We start from the raw sequence: 9,742 nt of genomic DNA on the forward strand, positions 1-9,742 counted from the left end.
CGGGGGGGCTCCGGGCTCCTGGCGCCTTGCGGCAGCGGGCTCCGGCATCTGCATCCGATCATGAGGGCGCTCTGGGCGACTGGGCGCCTGGCGCCTGGCGGCAGCAGCGGTTGGGGCCAACCTGCCAAGGGGCATGCAGCGGCCGGCGGCAGCCAGCGGACCTTGGGAGGCGGAGGGATGGTGGTCGGGCGGTGATAGTCTGCAGCCAGCATAGCGCCGTCGTCATCGGCGGAAGCGAGGCAGCGCTGCCGACGCGCTGTCGGCGGCGGCACGGGCGCGGACGCGGGCGCTGGGACGCGCGGTGCTCTGCAATTCTGCATCCCATGCTCCTCCTCTGCACCCCCCCTCCTCTGGCTCTCCGCGTCATATGAGCACCGCAAGGAACGTTTCAGCTAAAGCTAATGGTAGCTAGTGGAAGCGGGAGCGGAGAAAACATAGGGTCAGATAGGAACGGCTTGCAATCCTTGCATACTTGAGTACTGACTCGTGAAATGGAGAGACGCTTCGGTGCGGTCTGAGGGGATGCTTCGGCTGCTGCTTGAGGATTGTGGTGGTGTGACAGCGGCTTTACGAAATCGCAGGAAAGATATTATTAAAGGGAGTTGCTATATTTCAGGTGCCTGAAATATAGCAACTTTTTAGGCAATGGCTAACCGCCTTTAGATGTACATCCATTGGTCAGAATCTGTTGTAGTCGTTTCGGTCACCCAGCCACTTATCGGGTCCACGAATCAACCCTCCAAACCTTAACGGGCGCATGATCCGATACCCGCTAACTGAAGTTGGTGCTCATTTGGGCCAAAATGAAAACCCGCTAACTGAAGTTGGTGCTCATTTGGGCCAAAATGAAACTATCGGCCCAATAAACACACGTACATGCATACACAGAAAATTACAACTCTGCCACTGCACCCTTCAACATGCCGATCAAATCTGGATCCAGAAAGAGCACGAGTGAAGAAAAGGGTGAAAATTAGTAAATAAATGCACAGAAAAAACACCAAAACATGAAGAAAGGATACGAAGATCAGTCAAGGGAAAATGCATCTCCTTTGTTCTGTAATGCTCTATAATCTGCTATTGGAGATCACACGGACACACAACACTTTGCACAAAATCAGGCATGGCCCCTCCTCTCTCTTGTCACTAAAGTAGGATTAGTATTTCATGATGATTTGTTGAATACACACTCAAGTATAGATAGAAGACATTACGAACTGCATAACAATGAAAGCATAATCATTTCTACTGAGTAAAGAATGAACCATCTAAATGATGCTGAAAAACTCAGACCACACATAAGAAAATTGCACATTTGTATTAGTGCAACTGTTACTACTTGATAATGCCATTGTATTGTATTTCTGTGCAAATAGAAAAGCCTGACAATGTATGTGCAATTAGAGAAGCCCACTATTGCTTAAAAAACACTATCTATATGTTCTGTGGTGCCATTATAATACCCCGAGTCATTTAGGCCTATATCTCAAGGTGTATGTACCATAGCACCAAAGATCACTAAAACTAGATCAGGTTTTTCCTGGTGTGCCCTAAAAATCCAGGAATGCTTCCTAAATTTTCATAGTATGCAAAGAACAAGTTGAGAAGGGCGGGCCTGGTGCAAGCGGTAGAGTCTTACCGCCTGTGACCGGAAAGTCCTGGGTTCGAGTCGCGGTCTCCTCGCATTGCACAGACGAGGGTAAGGCTTACCACTAACACCCTTCCCCAGACCCCGCACAGAGCGGGGGCTCTCTGCACTGGGTACGCAAAGAACAAGGTGAGTTAGCACAAATGATAAGGACAAAAACTTGATTTAGGCAGGCACAGATCACAATAAACAATTGAAATGGTGAACTAGCACAAATCACAAGGGACAATTTTTTTTTCTATGAAAGAACAAGGACAAAAACTTGATTTTAGTAGACACAAATAAAAAAAACAGAGAAAAAGGTGAGTTAGCACAATAAATCAGGATCTACTGACAAGCTCACAGCTTCAGATGACATCCTAGTACTTGAGCGTCATGCTTACAAGCTTATCTCATTTGGTAAGCTGACTTCCAAGAAGTACAAGCTGTCAATCACAAAAAACATGAATTAGGATTGTAACAGAATAGTATGTACTGATGTTAAAAGGCGTGTAGAACAATACAAGCTCTACTGTATTAAATATCAAGTTCAGCGCCTTCGCAACCCTATAGGGCCATACTGTAACTGCTCCATTATATGCACTTTAGAAATGCGAATATTGATGACAGGTGTAACTGTTGGCAATTCCTTGCTGTAATTTAAATAGGTCAACAAAGCTAAATTAGTATCTACTTATAGAAAGGCACTCCAAGTAAAGCTCAAGAAGACTTACATAAAGGTTCTCTAATGCATCTGAACTGTTCAGGATAGACATCTGCATGGGTAATTGAACAGATACCAGATATTAAAGTGAAAGCATGGAGGTCCTGATGCCAAGTACTTCTTTCTGAATATCACAGAAAATTAGAATGGAAGGAAGGTGCCATGTCCTTCATTCTGACCTCTGTTGCTCCAGAAATATAAATTCCTTGGGTTTTACTTTCCTTGATCAGCAGGCTGTCTTTGGACAAGTCAAGAAGGTCCCTGAGATATGAATAGATAAAAATTGATCCTCTCCATAGCAGCACTTTAAACATTTCTAGAGAGGAAGTATGAGAAATTCTCTATCAAATACTCACCTCACTTTTTCCAAATATATCTCCACCTGAGACATGGTAAATAACTTATTTTACTATTCAGCTTCAGCAAACCTAACAACTAAGGGGGGGGGAAACTAGCAATAAAGGGGCGTACCCAGTGCAGAGAGCTCCCGGTCTGTGCTGGGTCTGGGGAAGGGTGTTAGTGGCAAGCCTTACCCTCGCCTGTGCAATGCGAGGAGACCGCGACTCGAACCCGGGACCTTCCGGTCACAGACGGTAAGACTCTACCGCTTGCACTAGGCCCACCCTTAGCAATGTGGATTCTAAATCAGCATGAGGCTGGTATGTTACCATTGACAACTTCACAGTCCACGTACTTCTTGATGATCCTAAACATACAAAAAGCTCATCCACAACTCACTGTACTAGTCCAGTTTTCTATGCATAGCAATGCAAGATGCTTGGTCCCTATGTTACATTCAAAATTACATAAATGTGTAAGGTCAGGATAGAAGAGACACGATCAGTAATTATCCCATAAATTAAAGCTCAAGGACATTTAATTTGCAAAAATTACAAAACAGGAATATGACAATTGCACGTTTCAGATAGTGCAAAAACTACATGCTGTTAATGCAATTATACTGTATATGTATATAAATACAGAATTCAGCTCATGAAAGAATGACAAACTGGAAGACAACCACACATATGAGAGAACAATTTACATATCTCATACTGCCAGATTCCAAAGGTTCACACAATGAGATAATACAATTTCCAGAAACACAAAAGAGGTAGAAAGAACCTTAACATGAGCCTCCAGTAGCAGCCATATTTGGATGACACTCTAGTTCCTCAACCAAGTACTTGCACACCTCCAGATGGCCCTGGCATGCTGCTCGATCACCATTTTCTATGCCAAGGTTCCTTATGATACCTTACACACAATGACAAAAACAAGGTCTAAGGTATAAGTGTGAACTTGCAATACATCACTAGGTAACTGAATAGCTTGGGCGACATCTACACCACTAATCCAAGCTGCTTATCAATGCAGGCCCTAAGAATGATCACATCACCAATGAAAACACCATAGTTTAATTAGTACAAATCAATAAGCAGTGAGGATTCCTTAAGTAGTGAGGATTCCTTAAGTGCAAATCAACCTTCAGGGCCTCATAATAAACAATTTTTTTCTATGTAAGGACAAGGACAAAAATGAAATGTGTGTTGGCATAAATCAGAATTAACAAAGTTCATGAAGTGTTAGCACAAATCACAAGAGATAATTTTTTTTCTATGAAAGGATAAGGACAAAAACTTGGTTTTGGCAGGCACAAATCACAATAAACAGAGGAAAAGATGAGTTAGCACAAATGACAAGAGACAATTTTTTTCTATGAAAGGACAAGGACAAAAACTTGGTGTGAGCAAGCACAAACCACAATAAATAGAGGAAAAGGTGTGTTAACACAAATCACAAGAGACAATTTTTTTCTATAAAAGAACAATGACAAAAATTTGGTGTGGGCTGACATAAATCACAATACACAAAGGAAAATGTGTGTTAGCACAAATGACAAGAAAAAATTAAAGCTGGCTAGACATCATAATAAACTGGACAGGGCAGCAAGATATCATGACAGCCATGCAAGACGTCTGAACATGAAAAAAAAATTACTAGCTATGCAGCTTACACAAGATATCATGACAATGCTGCAAATAGGATAAAGTTAGCTCCTATCCTGTAGAGTCACATTTTTTTATTCAACATGTGTAGATGAATTAGCATGTCAACTGTGTCACCAAAAGAGCTAGACTTGGACACAAACAAGGCAACTGACTCCCTCCAGTCACATATTAGTGGCCATTTTAGGTTGTGTGCAGCCAACCATAGCAAAGTTTGGTTACAAACTTAGTTTGGTTACAAACTAAATTAAATCGCATAGAAAGAGAAAGGAAAATCAAGAATCCTACTTAGTGGAGCATTTCTAGGAACAAATGAGGACTAGTAAATCAATTTGGCATTTCCTTCTGGACGTGAGGGTGCATGTACTAATTGGTCATTCCTGCAAACAGCTTGAGACTCAGCATTGCAGAAAATACTTCGAGGGACCTAGGAGCTACAGAAACTATCGGAAATCAATCAAAATTGAAGCTAGAGAAAAGAGAAAGAGAGAACATCACAAAAAGAACAACAACAACAACAACATAGCCTTTCAGTCCCAAGCAAGTTGGGGTAGGCTAGAGTTGAAACCCACCAAGATCCCCAAGTCACGGTTCAAGCACTTCAATAGCTGTTTTCCAAGTACTCATATTCAAACATAGATCTCTAGGTATATCCCAAGCTTTCAAATCTCTTTTTATTGCCTCTCCCATGTCAATTTCGGTCTTTCTCTACCTCTCCTCATATTATTAGCTTGGCTTAGGACTCCACAATGCATTGGTACCTCTAGAGGTCTCCTTTGGACATGGTCAAACCACCTCAACCGATGTTGGATAAGCTTTTCTTCAATTGGTGCTACCTCTAGGCGATCACGTATATCATCGTTCCGAACTCGATCCATTCTTGTGTGACTGCAAATCCATCGCAACATACGCATTCCTGCAACACTCAGTTGTTGAGCATGTCGAATCTTTGTAGGCCAACATTCTGCTCCATACAACATAGCCGGTCTAATCGCCGTTCTATAGAACTTGCCTTTTAGCTTTTGTGGTACCCTCTTATCACAGAAAATGCCAGAAGCTTGTCGCCACTTGATCCACCCTGCTTTGATTCTATAGCTAACGTTCGCATCAATATCTCCATCCCTCTGTAGCATCGATCCCAGATACCAAAAGGTATCCTTCTTAGGCACTACTTGACCTTCCAAACTCACATCTCCCTCCTCCTGTACAACTCCGCCAAAGTCGCATCTCATATATTCGGTTTTAGTTCTACTCAATCTAAAACCTTTAGACTCAAGGGTCTGCCGCCATAACTCTAATTTCCTATTTACTCCCGTCTGGCTTTCGTCCACTAACACTACATCATCAGTGAACAACATACACCAAGGGATATCCCCTTGTATGTTCCTGGTAACCTCATCCATTACCAAGACAAAGAGATATGGGCTTAAGGCTGACCCTTGATGAAGTCCAATTTTAATCGGGAAGTAATCTGTGTTACCATACATCACAAAAAGAAAACAAAAACAATGAAGAAAAAACAATTCAGGCCCCAGGAAAGTACATGTTGTATCAACCAATATTAGGCACCTACAAAGAAGAGCCCCTAATCCCCCACGACCAAGCACCATACCTAGAAGACAATCCCAAATGAGCCTGTACACAATGAGTTGTACCCGTGACATGTTCTACCATGTAATTGATGACCTGCAATTAAGGCCAGAACAAGAACAACACATGAGTTACTGAAGACAAGATGAGGCTACTAAAAGTACAGACATCAACAATAGGTACACATTTCTATTCTGCACACTACAGAACTAATGACAAAACTGGAAGACCGTGCTTCCTAAATGCATATTAGACTTCAAAAATCAGGTAAAGAAGCATGAACTGAAGCACTCATCCATATAATTCAGCTGCAAGGACTAAAACAGGTTAGAGCAATATCATTCATCATCAAACAATCTAAATGATGCTACACTTGGACTATTAGAGTAAAGAGTTTTCCTAGTGCAAGCTTTTTGAACATATGTTTTTCCTGCTTAATCAAATGTAAAAAGGAAAACAAAATAGTGGGAAAGTTATATATAAAGACTGGATATTGCCCATGTTAAACACCATAATTGCAGTAATTTAAGTGTGCAATTTACTACTTATAAATGTGCAATCAAGAAATGGATACTACACACATATTTATTGTACAGTATATGCAACACACAGTTAAAAGATGTGAGCTCCTACTATTCTATTACAACAGCCGAGCTATCCAAAACCAGCTACAAGTCTACATCTTCCAGAGAACCACATCAGCTACCGACACACAGGGCTATATATGACCTGCAGCTATATGCACATGTTGGCTGTGGTAGATTGATTGAACAATCAAATATACATGGTCATATCTGTGTTTTACTCACTATCTGACCAGACAAGCTCCCAAGGTCATATATAGCCAAGAAGAGGATACTATAGACTACAACTATTCAAAATTAAACTACAAGATGTATATACATGGAGGCAGCGAGCATGATTCCATCAGTATGTGATACTTATACTCAACAAGGTACAAAGATGGTCCAATACAAGGTGCCTACCAGAGTTCAATCTACAAAATGAACTGATTGCAAATCCTCCTGGAAAGCACTTAGATCTCCATGTATGACTCCAACCTACAAGTCAATGAGCTCTGCATGATTATCCACCTTCAAAATACATCAAAACCAAATAAATGATGCTATGCTGCAATAACATTCAATCCTCCTAGCTACATGTTTCCTTAGTGACCTGAACAGTAGAAACTAGAGAATTATGAATATGTTTTGGTTGGAAATAAAACTGAAATTCTGGTGACATAATGCAGTCTCCGAATGCAGCACAAGTTAAAATGGAAACAATTTATAAAAGAATGACAGCAAAGTCAAAAACCAAACCCTCATAAACAGAGGTGACTACAAGGATACAGAACACCACCAGCCCCATTTGCAAAAAATTAGCAAAAAAAAAATCGCTAAAAAAAATCTTGCTCGCACCAGCGCCAGGTCACGCGTCGTATTAGTAGACGAGTGTGTGTATTAGTAGTTTAGTACCCACTATTTTCTAATAAAAAAACGTGGGTATATTGTAATTTTGTTTTAGGGGGTGTTTGGTTCAGCTAGGAGCTCCTAAATCTAGTCCCATTTAGTCACGTTTTATCCAAACACTATGACTAAATTGGACTAAATGGGCTTTAGTCCTCTCTAGTAACTCTAGAGTGACTAAATGGGACTAAACCATTTAAGAGGGACTAAATTTAGCAGCTGCAATCCAAACAGGACCTTAGAGAAAATAACAATGTAGACAATTTTAGGTTCCAATAGCAATCAACGACGCCACCCGCGGAGCAAGTAGATAATACTGGATGCAGGAGGCAAAGGGGAAGGAGAAGAAATCATCACCCAGCTTGCCGACGAATCATTGCCTTCTCCCTGCCGTCATAGGATTTGCAAGGCAGCACGACCAGTTCACCGCTGAACATTGACTAGGGCCTAGGGATACAAGAACAAAGGAACGCAAGCAAGCCACAACACCAGTAAAGGGAAGTTGCAGAGGAGGCAGCTGCAATCTACTAGCAGCCAACAAGGGGGAGAGAGATCCAATTGTGAAATAAAGCTCAGAAAGCTAGAAAGTCAGTACCGAGTCGCAAACTTGGTGGCGCCCATCTCCTCGTTCACATCCATCCAGGAATCAGGGAAGCCTCAAGCTGGGAGGGGTCGGGTTCATGCTGGCCCAAAAAAATGAGCAGCCCAGTGAGGCCTGTGATGGTTCGTCGACCGGCACTCGCGAACAAATCAAGGTATGGCGGACGAGGGTGCCGCGGCGTCAGTGGCAGCACCGGTCCTCCCGTCTCCGCCACCACCTCCGTGCAGGCGGGCGACCGGGCGGTGCGGGCCTCGGCATCGACTGGCACGAACGGGATCGTCGACTTCCCTGTGATGCCCCCGCTCGCACACTCGCTCCCCACATCATCCCCGCAGGCCGCAGCAGCACTCGCTCCGCTCCCCACGCCGGCACGCCTAAGCCCCGAATCGAGTCCCCTACCCCATCGATCTCCGCCGCCCACCTACATCCCAAAATCCCTCACCCAAATCTCCATCCCTCTGCCCTCATCGCAATGCAGATCCACGAAACCTACTTCACATTATAAAACGGGATCGAGTACACACCTTCAACAGCACTCCACCACGGGGAAGCACGAGCTCACCGGAGCAATCGCCGTGAAATCGCCTCCGCTTTCTTCGCTGGGCGCACGATGGGAGGAATATACAAAGTGTCCGAAGCCACCAGAGACGGTTGTCGGATGCGTTGGGTTGGGTGTTAACGGGTCGACATCATAAAGGACCACATCCGAATACAATACATAATCCACCAGACACAATTGAAAGCACACAAATTTTGAAGCAACATCGGTGGACCACAGTAGCACACATCGCCTGAACAAAGCATAAAAATCAGGCGACTGATGAATAGGAGAAGTGGTTATTAAATTTATTGTAGAATATTCCAATTTCGATTCTTAAATACGGAGTATTGATTTTCCATAAACTAGGGTGCCTTTGGATGCACAAATGTTTTTTTGATTCTCCACAAATGTTTTGGATTCTCATTTGGATCTCCAGAATTCCTGTCAAAAATGCTAAAATGTGAAATGTTTCACCATGGAATATCCAAAATCCACGCTAAAACGTTCCACCAAGAATCAATTGGGATTACCCCGTTCGGCTTGCTGATTCTTGGCTGAAACTGGCTGAAAACACTGTTCTGACTGAATTGTTGTGAGAGGAAAATACTGTTCCGGCTAAAAAAATAAGCCGAACAAGTTGAATATGGGGTAAGTCGAACGGGGATTCTCATTTTTTACACTACAGGAGAGAATCGCCCAAAAGGGTGTTTCGCTTGTTTCTGAATTAGAAATTCCGATTCATCTCCATCTCATTTTCTTAAGAATATGAATCTATCATCCCTACCAAACGTTTTCAAAGAATGTGATTGAGATTCGAGAATCACCGGAGAAACGTTTCTAAGGACATTTCAAAACTAGAACGTTTATAGAAGAATCTAGAGCCCTATCAAACTGGACTCCAATTAAACCTAGAATTAAATCCTTTCTAAAATGAAAGTAGTATCGATAAATAAAATGTTTAAGTGGCCCACCGGTTTGCCTTGCCTTGGTCCCACATCAGCCATGTCGGCAGTCAGCACTTCACGCTCTGGGTCTCGGAAAGGAACAAGAACAAAACTTTGTTATTATTCCCACTGAAAAGTGATTGTTTTTGTTCGTATATAGAATTCTTAACCTTATATCTCGTACGAGAACTGAATTGTTCCACCCTGGTTTGTATGGAATCACAAGTAGGCGACAGC

The 9,742-nt window shown here is 42.7% G+C and overlaps 1 long non-coding RNA gene across 14 annotated transcripts; it reads right to left on the reverse strand.

Moving 5' to 3' along the window:
* Nucleotides 1-418: 418 nt before the first annotated feature.
* On the reverse strand, nt 419-8,694 carry LOC136527538 (uncharacterized). 14 transcript variants are annotated; one of them, XR_010776829.1, is made up of 12 exons: nt 8,545-8,694; nt 6,937-7,011; nt 5,973-6,046; nt 3,477-3,608; nt 2,823-3,136; nt 2,708-2,733; nt 2,531-2,612; nt 2,362-2,403; nt 2,152-2,280; nt 1,992-2,073; nt 1,640-1,757; nt 423-933 (listed from the first exon to the last, which is right to left on the reverse strand). It is a non-coding gene; the product is annotated as an uncharacterized lncRNA (long non-coding RNA). The 14 variants fall into 14 exon arrangements; XR_010776830.1 differs by having other exon boundaries at nt 424-933; nt 2,209-2,280; XR_010776826.1 differs by having other exon boundaries at nt 424-933; nt 1,984-2,073.
* Nucleotides 8,695-9,742: the final 1,048 nt, after the last annotated feature.

This window comes from Miscanthus floridulus, chromosome 19 (assembly GCF_019320115.1).
Source record: "Miscanthus floridulus cultivar M001 chromosome 19, ASM1932011v1, whole genome shotgun sequence".
In the NCBI taxonomy this organism is placed as follows: Eukaryota; Viridiplantae; Streptophyta; class Magnoliopsida; order Poales; family Poaceae; genus Miscanthus; species Miscanthus floridulus.